This window comes from Myodes glareolus, chromosome 5, assembly GCF_982192425.1.
Source record: "Myodes glareolus chromosome 5, mMyoGla1.1, whole genome shotgun sequence".
NCBI lineage: Eukaryota > Metazoa > Chordata > Mammalia > Rodentia > Cricetidae > Myodes > Myodes glareolus.
Window position 1 is genome coordinate 102,234,696 of NC_142030.1, and position 18,869 is coordinate 102,253,564.

The following is an 18,869-nucleotide window of genomic DNA, read 5'->3' on the forward strand; positions in this document are numbered from 1 at the left end:
AGAAAAACATGAAAAGAATAAATAAAAGTATGTCACCTATCAGGGTTAACAAGACAGATCACTGGATAAAGATGCCCGCCACCATGTCTGATGATTTCTGTGGTAGAAGGGGAGAACTGACTCCATCAGGTGGTCCTCTGACCTCCACATGCACATAGTGTCATATATGTGTTACACAATGCACATCCAGAAAAAAATAAAAATATAACAGCAATGATAAGAGCAAAAACACATCATCTGTATAGTATCTTACTAAGTACCTCTATGAAAATTAAACTGCAGTTACAAGGCCAGGGCATTTTTGAATGGAGCCATATGGTGATGCACCACAAAGATGCATATTAATTTATAAAAATTAATAAGCCACAGATTCTTCCAAAAAACCAAGTTCCACGACTGACATGAACAAAGGGATGATCTGGAACATGGCAATATGTATACCATCCTCAAAAGAACTTGCCTTGACAAGAACATCAAGGGTTTAGTCCACTGTGTTCTGTATTTAATTATTTGTACCGTGACTTCGTAGTAACACAGCACATCTGTGTACATGTACAAATATACTACTTTTTGTTAATATGTATATTTATGTTCCTGCATATCAATATTCATAGCACATGGGTTAATGTTGTCAGAGGCCAGAGAAGGAATCAGATCCCAAGGAAATGAAGTTACAATTGATTACAAATTGAAAAATGTGGGTATTGGGAAAGGAACTCAGGTCTTCTACAAGACCAACAAGAGCTCTTAGCTCCTGAGCCATCTCTTTGATGCTGTGCTTTCCACCATCTGAATGTCTGTGTTTTGTCTATTTTAAAAATAAATTCCTCAGTGAAAGGAGCAATATATTACTTTCAGTCTTTGTAGATTGTGATCCTTGATGGAAGATTGTTAAAGTAAACGATAAAAGCATGTATTAGTAAAAAGGGAAAGCATCTACACTTTTGTGCACAGGAACATGGGAGTTACCTCTGTGGTTTATTATGCAAAAATAATTTCAAGACTGTCAAAGGTCATTATGGCTTAGTTTTATAATGTGCAGGGCCATTTTTACAAGTGGAAACTGACTTGCTTAAAGGTATGACAACAAAGTTGGAGAAAGCTCAACAATAGGCAGTTTTCAGATACTTATCCCTGGAAAATAACCACCTAGGAAAGTAGACCATGGAAAGACATTCCAAAGGAAATGGATTTGGATGGTATTACAGTTTGACTATGAAATGTTCCCCATGGGCTCTTGTATTGGAATTCTTGGTCCCCAGAAGGTGGTATTGTTGGGCATGTCATCTTGACTTGGGAAGAAAGTCTCAATGAAGGATTATCCGTGTCGAGTTAGCCCATGGGTGTGTCTAAGGAGGATTGTCTTAAATTAGTTGATATGGGAAGAATTAGCCTTAAAGGACCAGACACAAGCAAGAGGTGAGAGGGGTATTTGCCCTGAAGAAAAAAAGGCAAATCTGTGCCTCCAGATAGAGGGGAGACAGACATGGCCTATAGGCAAATGGCAGTTAATAAAAAAAAATGTATTTATAACATGCCTGTGTTTTGTCTCTTTTAAATGCAAATTCCTTAGTGAAATGGACAATATATTAATTTTGATCTTAGCATACTGTGGCTCTTGATAGATGATTGTTACAGTAAATAATAAAATGAATGCATTAGTAAACATGAAAAATATCTATTCTTTTTTACATAATGGGAAACACTGTGTTGCAGTGGAAAACTCTGTTAGGATGAGTTGGTTTGCTTTGACTGGGCTTATTAACTAGGGTTCCAAAAGGGGACTTTTGATTGCTGGACTTCCATATTTTGATAGCTGGAATTTGATGGTCAACCTCAGGAATAGGAAGTGACCAAATAATAGAATGGTGGCTACCTTTAGTAATGTAATCTAACAGTTTAGTAAGGTACAGGCAATGGGGGGGAAAGCAAGGCATGCCAGAGGCATGTTTTCATGCTTTGGCCTATGAGAGCCCTTCACAGCCCACAGTGGGTAGCACATTCCCTAGGAAGGAAATTCTAAACTGTAAGACAGGAAAAATGAAGCTAAGCAAAGGCAAGCAAACGAACACACATTCATTCCTTTCTCTCTGTTCCTGACTTTTGGTATGATATTGCCAGCTGTTTCGATTTCCTGTCTTGACTTTTTTGCCATGGCGGACTGTAATATTGACTTGTACATGAAATAAATTTCTTCTGTAAGTTTCCCTTTTCCCATCATTTTTATTACAAAAACAGAAGTGATACTAGAACAACTTGTCATGATTCCCCATACAGGATAACATGACTCCTTGAGACTCTCAGCTGATTCTGGGATGTGTCACAATGAAAACCAACCATTATACAAGCCTGGAAAGTGTTAATATTACATCATGATAGTTGCACTGTTCATTGGGTTATAAACTTAACCTTTAATTAAGTGGCTTAAATATTTTGTTAAAGGATATAGAGCTACAAATAGGGTACAAGATTCTAAAAACCTTGATGCGTCGAATTGCTTGTGATAGTTTGAATGTAATTGTTTCCATAAACTCAAAGGGAATGGCATTATTAGGAGGTGTTCCTTTGTTGGAGTAGCTGGAATATGAATGGCCTTGTTGGAAGAGTGTGTCACTGTGAAGCTGGGCTTTGAGGCCTCATGTTGTAGGACCCTAACCCTTATTCTCAAAGGAATGAGAAAAAATTTCCTAGCAGAATGTTTTCCCAGGAGATAGTGGCTTTCCTTCCCCTCTCCCACCCAGGAGATTCTGAGCACAAGGTCACTTAGCTCAGCCCAGCCAGCCACCTGGTACAGGCTGATAAAGATGGCCTAACTCAGGAACAGTGGCATTGCACTAAGAACAAGGAAAAAGCTGACTTAACAAAATGGGAGGGGGCAAAAGTCCGTGCACCCATGCCAAAGCAGCTTTAAAGATTCTCTTTGTAGTTATACCTTTAAAAGCTTACTCCACAGATGAGATACAACTCCTCTCTACCTCACGACAACGGGGATGGAGATGAGTTCCAAACATGTTTGTATTATGCTGATTAAACCTTGCTTATTACAGTCTGGGCCTCTCTGGTGGTCTCTATCTGGGGGTCATATTCTGGGTACAACAATGTATGCCCAAACCATGCACTGTGCCTCAGTTCACTTCCTATTTACTGCTGGATCAAGATGTAACTCCTCCACTCTCTGGTCCTTCTCTAGCACCATGTCTGCCTGCATGCTGTTATGTTGTGCCATGATGATAATGGGCTAAACCCCTGAAACTAAGTCATCCAATTATTTTTTTTCCTTTTAAGAGTTTCAGTGATCATGATGTCCCTTTACACCAATAAAATCCCAACAAAGACACCCAGCTATAGAAGTTGATGAAAGAAAATATATATTTTTATCCCTCAGTTCAAAGACTCCTATGCCTTGATAGTCCACTTGATTGGACCTGAAATCAACTAAGAAAAATATTTCTAGATGAGTCTGTGAAGATGTTTCCTTGAAAGATTAACTGAAGAGAGAAGCCTTTTCCACAGAATGGTCTACTTCTGGCAGGGCTCAAATATGAGGAAATCTCACCCAAAAGCTGTTGCTTTCTGTCTGCCTGTTGTATAAAAGTTTACTTAGAGATTGAAGCATTCTGTCCTAAAGGGAAGCTCCTTAACAGGAAGGTAAACAACTTAAAATAGCTTCAGGAAGTCCTTGAAACTGACCAGTTTCACTAGACCTCCTCCTTCCAGAATTCCAGGATAAACAAATAAAGACACTGAGAGTCTCTTTCAGGTAAGCCAAGTTGCAAAGAAGATGCTGAGACCAGACTAAGCTTCCTGACAAAGTAAGCTTCCTAGGATCAGAGAATAGCCAAGCTTCCTGGAAAGGGTTAGAATAGAGTCATTGGAAAAAAAAAAATTCTCCAATCTGTTGAACTGCCTCCAAGATGTGCAGTGTGCTCCCTATTTCCAGTCTTGTGAGCTGTCACCCGTGCTGGATTGGGCCTTGGTGATATAGCTGTCTCTGAGTCATTTTTGCTCTTGTTAGTAACCCCTCACCCATACTCCTCAGTCATACTTCCAATAAAACTCATTGGTAAACCAAATTTACATTGGTGGTGACTGTACTTTGGTCTGTTGAGGTGTGCTGATCTAAAGTGTGTAGATGTGTGTTCCTTGCTGATAAGCACAGTGTTTTAATGTTACATTTGAATTTCTGAACCCGAATCTCCATGAGACTGACTTCCATGCAGATATAAGGAGTCTTTATTTGCGAGTTAACTCAGGTACCTCGGATTTTCCAAAGCAGAAGCAGCAGTGATGACAGCAGCAGCAGCAGCAATAACAACAACCAGAATAACACAGGAGAGACCTAGAACAGGGAAAAATGGGGGTTTATATAGGGTCGTAGTCTCGGGGAATTCCAAGCCACGGAGCTTGTGATTAACTGGTCCCTAGCGGCATAAGGGGGAATTTCAGTCTTTCAGGATTGTAAGGGGGCTTTTAAGGTCTGAGGGGAATTTCCAACTGCCAATAACTAACTGCCTTAATATTTCCTTGCTCAGGGATTGGCTGGTTTCAAGTCAGGGGTAGAAGGGGCTCCATTTCTGGAGCCAAACTGCGTTTCCTTTTCTGGTTCTTTCTGCCTTTTTAATCCTAATTTTGGGGCCAAGGCAAATATCTTTGGTATGTCCTGAATCTATTTTTTTAGGGCATTCTTTTGGTACTAGTTTCAGTGGTCGTAGACTTTTCTCCAGCTCCAGGTTTGGGAACAAAGTGCCAACTCCCGAGACTCCTGCCTCATTTTCAGGTTGTGTTTCTATCCCTGGGCCAGGACTTGAATCCTAGCCAAGGGTCTGTATTTGGGGGGGGGGGGGGCTACGGATCTGGGATTTTCTAGGGTCTGGGTCTCTCACCTTTACAGATACTGCTCCTACATTTTCATTCAAATACCAGAAAGCAACCTTCTTGATCCTCCAATGTAGACTGAAGAACAATGACTCCGACTCCCCAGGAATCCTCCAGGTCATCATCACCAGATGGATTCTTGGGGTGTCTGGCATGGGCAAGCAGCTTCTAGGTGCTCAGCTTCCTCAGCATTTGGGTGGCCACCGTTGGATTATCCAGGCAATATCATGTAGGGTAATGTAATAGATTCCCTTTCTTATACAAATTTATTCATCTAGCTCTGTTGTCCCTTGAGAGCCCCCTGACTTCGATTAGATATTGTTTCATGTTGGTATTCTTGTGACAAACAGCTAACAAAACAACTTAAAGAAATACAAACTTTAGCTCAGAATTTTCTGTCAGCAATTCTTGGCTCCATCAACTGAAGCAAACTTTCACAGTAATGGGAATATTTGGAGGCAGAAGTTTATTACATCATGGTGAACAGATAGCAGAAAAAAACTGTATGGGAACAGCAACTTTAAAAGCATTTGCCCAGTGATCTATTTTCTCCAAGCAGGTCTCACCTGCTGAAGTTTGCAGTTTGAAAAAAAAAAAAAAACAAAAACAAAAACAAAGCTACCTATGGAGAGAAGGCATTCAAGACATGAACATGTCCAGGCTATTCAATCCATAACATATCTTCCCTAATCCAGTAGAGTCCAAGAAAAATCAATGTTTTCTTGTAGACAGCCATATGTTAACTGCTTTATATTCATTAATTTACTTTTCAGCATCTTTGAGGTGACCTGTTTTGAAAAAAGAAAAACTACAGGAGGCCACATAGACTGTGGAACTTTCACACTCTCTATTATACCATACCCAATTCTTAGGGTATTCAGAACACTATCAAAAGTCCAAATCTATGAACAATAGGCATAGAGAAAGGAAAAGAATCCAATATTTTTTTAATATTTAATAAAATCATTTAAAAAATTTTCCTATTCTAAGGAAGGAGGTATCTATAAATGTACAAAAAAGCCATACAGAATACCAAATTAATTGAAAAGAAAGTCCTCTTGACACACAATAGCAAATCCAAACACACAGAACAAAGAAAGAATATTAAAAGTTGCAAAAGAAAATGACCAAATACATTAAGGTAGACCTATTAGAATCACACACTACTTCTTAACAGAGACTCTAAAAGCCAGAAAGACTTGGACCAGTGTGCTTCACCTGCTAACAGACCACAAATGACAGCCACGATTACTCTACCCAGAACAACTTTAAAGCACTATAATGGAGAAAACAAGATGTTCCATGATAAAGTTAAATTTAAATAGTATCTATCCACAAATCCAGCCCTATAGAAGATGCTAGAAGGAAAAATCTAAACCAAAGAGGTTAGCTACACACAGTAAATAATCTCACATCAATAAAACCCAAAGAAGGGGAGCACACACACACACACACAAACACACACAAACACACTACCACCAACAACACCATGAATAACAAACCAAAACAGCACTATGAATGGACAAAATATTAGGAATCAATAATTATTATTCACTGATATCTCTTATTATCAATGGCCTCAATTCCCCAATAAAGAGACACCTAATAGCAAAATGGATAGAAAACAAGACCCATCCTTCTTTTGCATGCAGAAACATATCTCAAAATAAAGTATAGACATTACATCAGGTAAAGGTTTGTAAAAAGATGTTCCAAGCAAATGGACCTATTATAGAGCTAGCTTGTGTAGCCATTTTAATATTTAATAAAATAAGCTTCAAACCAAAATTAATCAAAATACATAGGGAAGGACAACACATATTCATCAAAAGAGAAATTCATCAACATGACATTTCAGTTCTTAGCATCTATGCCTCAAACACAAGGGCACCCAAATTTGTAAAGGAAACAACAGAACTTAAATCACACATTGGCCCTTAAAAACTGATACTGGGAGATTTCCATACTCCACTCTCACTAATGGACAGATTATCCAGAGAAAAAATAAAGGTAGAAATGTTGGGGTTAACTGTTGTTACAAGCCCAATGAACCTACCAGATATTTACAGAACATTCCACCCAAAAGAATATAACATCTCCTCAGTACTTCATGGAACTTTCTCCAAAGCTGACCACATACTCAAGCACAAAGCAATCTCAACCGATTCAAGAAAATTTAAATAACTTCCCGTATCCTATCAAATCACTGCCTTTTAAATCTGGACATAATCAACAACAAAAACAACAGAAACTTACCAATTCATGGAAACTGAACAGCTCCCCTACTGAATGAAAAAATGGGTCTAGAAAAACAAAAGGAAAGAAATTAAAGACTTTTTAGAATTCAATGAAAATAAATACATAGCATGCTCAAAGTTATGGAACACAATAAAATTGGTGCTAAGAAGAATGTTCCTAAGTAAGTGCTTATGTTAAAAAAAAAATTCGAGACATTTCATACTAGCAACTTAACAGTATACCTGAAAGCTGTAGAGAGAAATAAAGTATGCCTACCCAAGAGGAATAGACAGCAAGAAATTTTCAAATTGGGGGCTGAAATCAATGAGATAGAAACAAAGAGAACAATACAAAGAATCAATGAAACAAAGAATTGATTCTTTGAAAAAATCTATAAGATACACATACTTTGATCCATACAAACTAAAAGACAGAAAGAAAATACCTAAATTAATAAAATCAGAAATGAAAAGGGGGCACATAGGACAGACACCAGGGAAATCCATAGAATCTCAAGGGCATAATTTAAAAACCTCTGTTCCACCAAATTAGAAAGTCTAAAAGAAATGGATAACAGTTGGAAATCTTGAGTCTTGCTGGCTATTCTTAATTCATTAAAGTACTGAGGGACCTGTATTAGGACAGCAGTATCTGTCCCAACACCAGCAGCTACCCTTAGACGCAGGATTACTGCTAGTGTCAGAGAAATAGGTTCTCATCCAAGGCAAGTTGGGCGCTTCCAGCTCGATTCATATGGGAGGTGTGGATCCAGACAGAGATGCCTTCAACCTTCACTGCTGTAGGGTCCATCAAGAGTACCAAGTATGGCCCTTTCCAACGAGGCTCAAGATTTCCAACTCAATACCTCCAGACAAAAACAGTGTCCACTACTTGGAACTGATGCAACATGTGTGTGTCTTCAGCCTTATATACTTCTTTCAGTTGTTCCCAGATCTGGCATCTCACGACTTCAAGGGCTTTTAGACTGGCAAATAAAGGTCTAGAAAGAATAGCATCAGGATTATACACTGCACCTGACTCAGTGAGCAGTGGAAGTCCCCCACATAGGATCTCATAAGGGGTGAGTTTAAATTGCCCTGGGATGTTCCAACCCAAAACAGAGCAAAGGGAATGAGGGCTGTCCAGTCATTCCTGCCCATCTCTAGGATCAATTTTTTCAGGGTCTCTTTTAGTGTTCTATTCATTCTTTCTACCTGACCTGAACTCTGGGGCCAGTAAGCACAATGTAATTTCCAATTGATCCCCAGTTGGGTGGCCAGTCCCTGACTTACCTTGGCAGCAAAGGCAGGTCCATTATCAGACCCTGGTATCCCAAACCTCAAGAAGATTTCTTCTATGATCTTCTTAGCTACTACATTGGTTGTCTCAGTCCAGGTAGGAAAAGCTTCTACTTAGCCTGAAAAAGTGTCTATAAAAACTAATAAGTACTTGTTGCCATATCTGGCAGGCTTAATTTCTGTAAAATCTACCTCCCAGTAAGCCCCAGGCCAATCGCCCCTGAGTCTCTTCCCAGGAGTATATATAAACTGTCCTGCATTAGTCATAGAACAGGCCTTGCAGCTTTCGCCTACTTTTTCTGCCAAGTCAGAGAGTCCTATAACATCTTTAGGCTCTTTGACTGCCAGGATCATTGCTCCTTGGGCTGCCTGTTTAGCAGTTAGGTCTGCCATCTGATTTCCTTTAGCCACAGCATCTCAAGCTTTGTAGTGTCCTGGACAGTATATGATGGCTACCTTCCTTGGCAAATGTATGGCCTCGAGGAGGCTCAAAATTTCGTCTTTATTTTTTATGTCTTTTCCTGCAGATGTCAACAGTCCTCTTTGTCTGTATATTGTTCCATGTATATGGGCAGTGTCAAAAGCATACCTGCTGTCAGTGTACATGTTGATAGACTTCCCCTCTGCCATGTCCCAGAGTGAGCGTATCAGCATCTTTGACAAGCAGAGCAATGGCAGCAATAGTAACAAGTCTCTTCCTAATAAAGGCATAGAACACTCAGGGATAACCAGGAAGGAATGAGTCACTTGTCCTTTCCCCAAATCTACAGTTTGTAAGGTGGTCCACGGATATTGTTTCTGTCCAGTTGCTCCAATTACTATAGTCTTTGTATTCTTTAGCTTCCCCAATGGTTGTTTCAGCACAGAGTGCTCAGCCCCTGTGTCCACTAGAAAGTCCACAGGGGTCCCTTGGGCATTCTCTTGCCCAATGTCTTTTTTTTTTTTTTTGCAATAAGCACATTGGTCTTTGTTCATGAGGTGCCTCTGTCCGTCTTCATTCATCTTTGGTCATCTGTTGCCCAGGTTCCCTATCTATCTAGATCCTGTCTTTCCTTTCTCTCCTACCACTGCAGCCAAAATTCTAGTCAAATTTCTCTCTTGTCTACTATCCCTTTGTTCCTCTCTTTCCTCTGCTTCCTGCTTCTCTCTCTCTTTTGCTTCTCTTCCTCAGTCTCTCATTTATGAAATACTTTCTCTGCTTCCTTAACCAAATCCTGTAACCCTTCTAACTACTGTAACTTTTTCTTAATATCTGATGCTGACGGTCCCATGAAGGCCATAGCTACTGCTGCTTGCTGACCCTCAGAGGTTGGGTCAAAGGGAGTATAATGCCTGTAAGCCTCCATTAAACGTTCAAGAAACACAGATGGTGGTTCAACTGGACCCTGAAGAACCTCTCTTACCTTGGCCAAATTAGTGGGTCGTCTTGCGGCCCCTGTGAGACCTGCCATGAGAGCCCAACAATAGATGGTCAGCTGCACCCTACCTGCTGTCATGTTAAAGTCCCAATCAGGTCGGTTAGGGGAGATTTGGAATTTATTTCATTTGGAAGATTGGTTGGTGCCCCATTTGCTTTGGGGACGTTTTTCTGGGCCTCCAACAGGATCCTTTCTTTCTCTTCAGTAGCGAAGAGGGCCTGTAGAAGCTGCTGGCAGTCATCCCAGGTGGGTTGGTGGTAAAACATCCAAGACTCCACCAATACTGTCAGGCTGGCAGGATTCTCTGAAAAGGAAGGGTAATTAGTTTTCGAGTTGTAAAGATCAGCAAAGGAAAATGACTAATACTGGAAGGGCTGGAGGTGGGATGGGTCCACCAGAGGCCCATAGACAGGCAGCGGCAATGCCACTGTTAAATCTGGTCCTCTGGAACCCTGTGCATTACTCTGAGCCTGCCAACTTCATGTGCCCATCGCAGTCCCCCGCTGTTACCACCAGGATCAGGCATCTGGGGCAGCGGGTAAGGGGGTGGTGGAGGGCTCAACCACTCAGGTGGCTCCTCAATCTCAGGATAGATTTTAGGAGAAGCTGAATGTTGGTTCTTGTGTGAATTCTCAGGTCTCAGAGCTACAGGTTTCAGTTTGTACTCCAACGAGCCAGGGTTCGGGAGTCTGGCTTCTGTCTACGCACCCAGGGCTTAACCCATGGTGGGGGATTCTGGACCAAATCTTGTCATACAGTAGTGTATGGTTGTTGATCAGGATGAGATCCTGGTCCTTTCTGAAGAATAATAGCTTTAATTTCAAAAATAATGATTAAATCAAAGGTGCCCTCTGGAGACTAGCCGACATCAAGCACCAGCCATTCTGAGGAGCAAAAAGTCTTCCATGGCCTTTTCTTAATCTCAGCTGACAAGTTGTTTACTCTAGCCCTAACTTCAATCCAATGATCCAGAGTCAAACTCAGAGGAGTTGTAACAGTCTGTCCCATCATCAAAACAGAGACAGAAGACACACAAACAAAGGCTAGCAAATATCTGTGTCCACCTAGAAAGACAAAGTCACTCCAGAAATACAGATGGCTGGTAGGGCGTACAGTTCCTCCAATCCAGGAAAACTTCCGTATCCTCACCAGCACCCAGATGGGAATCTCCCAGGCATCTCTGTTTTTCCTCCTTACTTCCTGGGATTTCACCCAGGGTGGCACTCAGTGATCTCCTAGCACGTCTGCTGATCATTCCCTCTGTCTCCTCCTGAGACACGAGAGACTGCAAAATGGAAAGTATAGAACCTGAATTCAGCCGGCACAAAAATACAAAGACACAGACAATGTCTCACCTCCAAGTGGGTCTTCGGAGATGAGGGTGGTTGCCAATCCCAGATGAGCTCCCAAATGAAAGACCCCCGGTGTTGGGAGACTCTGTCTCAAGTCTTGGGATAACATGACCCCCCAAGAACTCAAGAAACCGTCCTTGCTGTAATCACATGCGGTTTATTGACAGGAACCAGCACGCTGGGGCTGAGACTCATATCCCATGCAGGGGTAGAGGAGTTTGACCACGAGTAGCTGGGAGAAGGGGTATTTAAGGGAAGAAACCACAACCCATAGGGGTAGGGAGGGCATCATTGGAATATTATGAAAATACCAGTGATAATCACAGGGGGGTAACTCCCCATTTCTCAAGATTGTTCTCAAGATTAAAATCTAACTTTGTGATCATACAGTTCCTGGAACAAAGTCACTAAACCAGCTAACCTAGATTTTTGGCTCTACTCTTCCTGCTAGGGAGTCTGGATTTATCCTGGTCTTTCACTATGACATCTAAGAAAATAGAAGCAGTCTCAACAAACAAAGCCCAAGACCAGACAGTTTTAGAGTAGAATTCTACCAGACTTTCAAAGAAGAGTTAGTGCCAGTACTCTTCATATGATTCCACATAACAGAAACAGAAGGAACATTTCCAATTCGTTTTATAAGGCCACAGTTATGCTGATGCTCAAGGTACATAAAGACTCAACAAAAACCAAGAATTACAGACCAATTTCCCTTATGAATGTAGATGCAAAAATACTTAATAAAATATTTGCAAACCAAATCTAAGATCTTATCAAGAAGATCAACCACCATGATTCATCCTGGAGACCCACACCTCAGCAGAGACCCATTCAGTTAGCAAGGCATGACTGCCATTGCTCGAAACCACAGGAATTGTGAACTACTCACCCCACAGGGAGGGGCCAAACAGAAACAGGAAACACCTCACCACACAGGACTGCTCTTGACCAGACCTAAGCCCTAGCCACAGGGAGAGGCCAATTAGATATGGGTCACCTCACAGGGAAAAGCCAATCAGAAAAGGACAAATAACTCTTGATGTCTTCCTGCTGAGACAACAATGTTGCAACTTCCCTAGGCCCAGGATAGCCAATCTGCTCAGTTCAGTACTTGAGCCAATCCCAAGCCTATAGCTATGCAGTTTTGGAGGGCTTGAGCCAATACCAAGTCTGTAGCTATGTAGGTTTGGAATTTCCCAATCCCTCCTCCTTTTGTCTAGCCACTATAACACCCAACCCCCTTCTGCTCTGCTCTGCTCCTGCTGCTTCCCCTAATGTGATTGACAGAGGGGCCCTAGTTAACTCACAATAAAAGTCTTTGCTGTCCAAAGAGCAGCCAGGTTTCCCTGCCCTGTGGGAAGTCCATGGTTCTACCCCCTCCATCCAGGTCTAGGAAGGTGAGCATCCAAACAGACTAGGCTCCCACATAGCCAGTACATGCAGTAGAATTAAAACCTAGTGCCATTGTCCTTGGCTTCTCAGTCAGCCTTCTTGTCAGCCACTTTCAGAGAATTCAGTTTGACCACATGCTTAATCAGTCCCAGTCCAGCTGGCCTTGGTGAGCTCCCATTAGATCAGCCCCATCATCTCAGTGGGTGGGCACACCCCTCCGGGTCCTGACTTCCTTGCTCATGTTCTCCCTCCCTTTGGACTGGAGAGGGAGGGGGGGGGCGGGGGAGGGAGAGGAAAATGGGAGGAGGGGAGGAGGTGGAAATTTTTAATAAAAAAAATAAAATAAAAGTTGAAGGTTAAAAAAAAAAAAACCCTTTGCTTTTTTATTGAATTTGATCTCTTGATGGCATTTTGGGGATATGGACTTTGGGCGTAACACAGGGATGGTTCAGCATTTGAAAACCAGTCAATGTAATCTACCATATAAATAAACTGAAACAAAGCAAAACAAAACAAAATACATGATCATCTCATTAGATGAGAAAGTCTTGGACAAAATTTAACACCCCTTCTGGATAAAAGTACTGGAGAGATTAGGGATCCAAGGGACATATCTCAATATAATAGAGGAAATTTGTAGCAAGCCAACAGTCAACATCAAACTAAATGGAGAGAAAATCAAAGTATTTCTACTAAAATTAGACTCTGGACAAGCTTGTTCACTCTGTATGTATTCAATATAGACTTGAAGTTTTGGCTAGAGACAAAAACTGAAGGAACTCAAGAAGATACAAATGGTAAAGGAAGAAGTCAAAGAATTGTTATTTGCAGATGATATGATAGCATACGGACATGGACCTAAAAATTCTGCTATGGAACTCCTACAGCTGAAAAACACTTTCAGAAAAGAAGCTGGTTACAAGATTAACTCAAAACAATCAGAACCCTCCTATATACAAAGGACAAATGTACTGTGGCAGAAAGCAGGGAAACAACACCCTTCACAATAGACTCAAATGCTGTAAGATAACTTGGGGTAACTCTAACCAAGCAAGCAAAAGACTGGTATAATAAAAATTTCAAGTTTTGAAGAAAGAAATTAAACAAGATATGAGAAAATGAAAAAATTTCTCATACTTATGGAGTGGTAGGATTAACATAGTTAAAGTGACCGTATTACCAAAAAACAATCTACAGATTCAACACAACCACCATTAAAATCCCAACACAATTATTTACAGACTTTACAATTCTTAACTTCATAGGGAAAGATTAAAAAAATACAGGATAGCTGAAACAATCCTGAACAATAAAAGAATAGCTGGAAGTATCTCAATCCCTGATTTTTATTACTATAATTGGCACACATCTATAGTATTAATGACCACATGCTGTTGGTATAAAAACAGACTCATTAATCAGTAAAAGTGAATTGAGGACCCAGACATAAATAGACACACCTATGGCACCTGATTTAAAAATGTCAGAAATGTACACTGGAAAAAAATAAAGCATCTTCCATAAATGGTGCTGGTCAAACTGGATGTCTGCATGTCAAAGAATCCAAATAGATCCGTATTTATCACCCTGCAAAAAACTCAAGTCCAAGTGGATCAATGACCTCACCATCAAAAGAGATAGAAAATAAGCAGTGAATAACCTTGAACTCATTGGCACGTGCAACAATTTCCTGAACAGAATACCAATAGCATAGGCACTAAGATTGACAACTAATAAATGGGACCTCATGAAACTGAAAATCTTCTGTAAGGCAAAGGACATTGTCAATAGGACAAACAGCAGCTTATGGAATGGCTGTGGAATTTTACCAACACCACATCTGATAGAGGTCTAATATCCAGAATGTATAAAGGAATTTAGTAAACTAAATATTGAAGAAACAAACAGTCCAATTTTAAAAAATGGGGTATAAATCAAAGCAGAGAATTCTCAGTAGAGGAATTCAAGTGACTGAGAAACTCTTAAAGAAATGTTCAACATTCTTAGTCATCAGGGAAATGCAAATCAAAACTAATTTGAGATTCTATCTTACACCTGTCAGAATGGCTAAGACCAATAACACAAGTGACAGCTCATGCTGATAGGGATGTCAAGCAAGGGGAACCTTCCTCCACTACTGGTGGGCGTGTAAACTCATATAGCCACTATGGAAATCAATACGGTGGTTTCACAGAAAACTGGGAATCAACCTACCTCAAAACACAGCAATATTATTTTTGGTCATATACGCAAAGGACACTTCATCCTACCACAAGGACATTTGCTCAACTTTATTGCAGATTTATTTGTAAACAGAGGTCCTATTATTAGTATTCAACTAAATGGATATAGTAATAAATTGCCCCAAAGTTCTTATCTCTGTGGCCAGAAATGACTGTCTCTCTCAGCCCTCATCACAGAGGCCTTTTCTTGCAGCACAGATGGTGATTAGTACAGAGAGACCTACAACTAGTCAACTATGGAATGCTCAGCTTTAAATGGAATGACTATGTCACACCCCATCTTCCAAGACTTAGCCATCACCATTGAAAGGAAGTGAAACAATTACAAGAGCTATAGAGAGTAGATGACTGCAACAAAACAGTGTCCCCAGATGCCCCAGACCCATTGTGCATTGTAACCGAGGCTGCATGTTTATTTCCCAGACACCAAGACCCAAAATAATCGCTCAGAAACCATATTAGTTGTAACACTGCTTGGCCTATTAGTTTATGCATATTTCTAGCTAAATCTTACATCTTAAACCAACCCATCTCTATTAATCTATGTATCACCATGAAGTCATGGTCTACCAACAAGGTTCTAGCCCCCTCTGGAGGCTACATGGCAACTTACTGACATTGCCTCCTTTCTCCCAGCATTCAGTTTAGTTTTCCTACCTAGCTCTATTGTACCCTATCGTAGGCTCAAGCATCTTCTTTATTAACCAATGGCATTCACAGCATACAGAGGGAAATCCCACATCAGTGTATGAACTCCCAGTGACTGCGACAGGCACTGGAAGGCTACCATGCACACACAGGCAACACCTATTGAACTCTGAGTTTTTAAAGCTGTACACATGGAATTGAGAGGGAAAAGAGGTAGCAGGAATGTGAAGGAATTAAAGCTGTGATATAGAGGGTGGATTTGACCAAAGTGTATTATATACATGTATGAAATTCTCAAACAAAAGGTAGAAAGTGATTGAAGAGGACACTTTCTGACCTATGGCTTTCATACACATACTCAGAGGAGGGGAGAGAGAGGGAGGAGAAAAAAAAAGTGGGGGAAGGCAAGGACAGAGTCTAGCTTTAGACAAAGTTAGTTCTTACATGGGCAAAGACCCATTCTTGTGTGAAGACCAACACAGAACCGGAAGATGCTCAGGGAACCATACCCAGCATTGTGAGTGGAGAGCTTGCTTAGGCAAAATGGGAACAAAGTAAGGAATTCTGATTAGTTATAGCTGAGTATCACCTTATTTGGGGATGGTCAAACCCTTATGGCCTGAGCTTGGCTTAAGCATCTTCTTTGAGCCGAAGTCCATTAGTTTCTAAAATACCCCTCTAGCTCTGCTTGGCTTCCTTACACACTGCCAGGATGAAGTTTGTTACATAGGAATTAAATGTAAGGGGCAGCCTCAGAAAAATGGCCTCTTGCCCACTTAATTTATCTAAAGTTGCCCATCATCTCCATATCGTTGTCTTAGTGCCTTGAAGTCAAATATTATGTTGTTTCCCAGCCGCATAGGAGTTTTCTACAAAGTTCATGTGATGTGAATACCCCTCCTTCACTGAGCCCTTTCCAAGGTTCTCAGGGTAACAGCAATACATCTGCATAGATGCATGCTTTTGAAAACGTAACGCAATGCATCTCAGCTGCAACTGCTTAAAACTGTTAGGTCTTTTCACTCTCCATTTGGTCCATTTGCAAATGCACATCTGGCCAAGGCTGCATGGAGCAAAGCAATTAATGAGCGTAGGAAGACATTTTTATGATTTAAAGCTATTTCCCTACATGTGGTTTATTCTGGCCCATCACAGCACAGGAATATTTTTCAACAATATTCCAGATGTTGGCTGTGTCCTGACTTTGCATCCATAGCAAGAGACTATACCATTACCTGGACACAGTTCATGGTGTCAGACCTGGGTAGGAGCAAAGAAACAAAGAGAATGAGAAGTTTGAAACATGGGCTGGAGAAAGAATCGTAATTGTTAAGGACAACGTGAATAATTAATTAATAAATTAATTGTTTTTTTTCATTAAAAACTCTTTCCTTTGACTCTGTGAGTGCAGGTGTGATGTGGATGCAGTGCCCCCTGAGGCCAGAAGAGGGCGCCAAATCACCCACGACTTGAGTTGAGGGTCCTTGCGGCCCATCATGTAGGTGCTGGAAATGGAGACAGCTTAATCTGAAAAAGCAGACAGCGCTCTGGACAGCAAACTCATCTCGCAGTCTCCTTTCCAGAGTTCTTAAATTCCAGTTTCATCCTCTTATATTTCAGTTTCTCTTGTGCTCTCATTTTATAACAAGGAGATAGTCACAATCTTACCTAATGTGGCATTTCTGCCATGTGCCTTTCTCTCTCTTTTATACTTTTTTTTACATTTTGCATCATTTACTTGGATGAGGTTTTACACACAGTGAGTGTGAGAGTTCTCCTTGGATACCTATTGCGTAGCTCCTGGAGGGCTTGCTCCCTTCCTTAGAACAAGTTTTGGGACAGGCTTCGTTTTCCAATGGTTACACCATGCTGTCAGATGGTATTCTAGTTACTTGTCTTGTTTCTGTGACAAAAATACCTGACTAAAGCAAGTTAATGAAGAAGGGGTTTATATTCAGGGTAAGCAACTTCGCTCTAGTTTGTTTCTATTCAAAACATTGCTAGAAATAAGTTCCAATCGCTAGAAATAACTTATGACAGTTATTTTTGGCTTACAAATACTGCCCATTTGATACATAGCATTATCTCCAGAGGGTTTCCCCAAGTCTCCTTTGATTGTGTATGTGTTTGAGGGTAGAGTCCATCATGGCAGTGAAGGCATGGCAGCAGAAGCACGAAGAAGCTGGTCACATGGCCTGCACAGCTTGGAAACAGAAAGAGGTGCGTGCTGGCACTCATCATATTTCTCATTTTATCAAGAGCAGGGGACTTCCTTGTCTTATTTAGGGTGGGTCTTCCTGCCCTAACTAACCAAGCTATAGCAGAAACTACCTCACAAACATGACCAGAGATTTGTAATTTTGCTGAGTATAGAGCTTGTCAAGTTACTCATTGGCATTGACCATCCTAGTGCAGTTCTGAGAGTGGAGTTCTGAGGAGCACCTATGCTCAGAAGCTCACTATGTTTAGCAACAACAGCCGCCGACCACATTCACATGAAACCTGCATTCACTACGAAACAAACTTACCATGTAATCCTTCTCACGCATCATGCATTTCTCTCCTTCTGAAGCTGGAGGATCTCTGGAACTCACTGATTTGCCAGTCTCGATGAAATGGGGAATATCAGCATCAGTGAGAAATTGTGTATCATAAAATTAGAAGTAGTCATTACAAATGATACCTAAGGATGACATCAGTGTGCACACATCTGCATGTCCTTCCCACAAATATGCACACACTCTGAACATGCATTTGGGCACGTAAACAAAGGTGATAAGCAGGAAACCTGCAACTTTCTCATAGACGAATCAGAATTTCTTTATGACCCTCGACTGAAGAATGGATAAGGAAAATGTGGTACATTTACACAGTGGAGTACTACACAGCAGAAAAAATAACAACATCTTAAATTTTGCAGGAAAATGGATGGAACTAAAAAACACTATTTTGAGTGAGGTAACTCACACCCAGAAAGACAATTATCACATGTACTCACTCATAGGTGGTTTTAAATATAAAGCAAAGAAAACCAGGCTACAAACCACAATCCCAGAGAAATTAGTCAATAATGAGGACACTAAGAGAGATTTACATAGATCTAATCTACATGGGAAGTAGAAAAAGACAAGATGGGAGCTTGTGGATCTTGGTGGAGGATTGAAGAGGGGAGGGAGAGGCAGGGAGGGGAGCAGAGAAAAATGTAGAGTTCAATTAAAAAAAAGAATTTCTTTATGGAAATATTTTGAAAAAAATATCTCCAAATAGTGGATGGCACTGAAGTTTGCAGCACACTTGGAACATTCTGACCAATACCAGTGAGGTGACAAATCAGCTGCGGTAGTTATTTCATATTATGGGTCCAAATACCTAACAGGAAGCAATGGAAGGGAGGAATGAAGGCAG

General features: G+C 40.8%; 1 pseudogene; it reads right to left on the reverse strand.

Moving 5' to 3' along the window:
- LOC148122166 (uncharacterized) overlaps positions 1 to 10,837 on the reverse strand; it is a 30,743-nt pseudogene extending 19,906 nt beyond the window's left edge.
- Between the last annotated feature and the right edge of the window lie 8,032 nt (positions 10,838 to 18,869).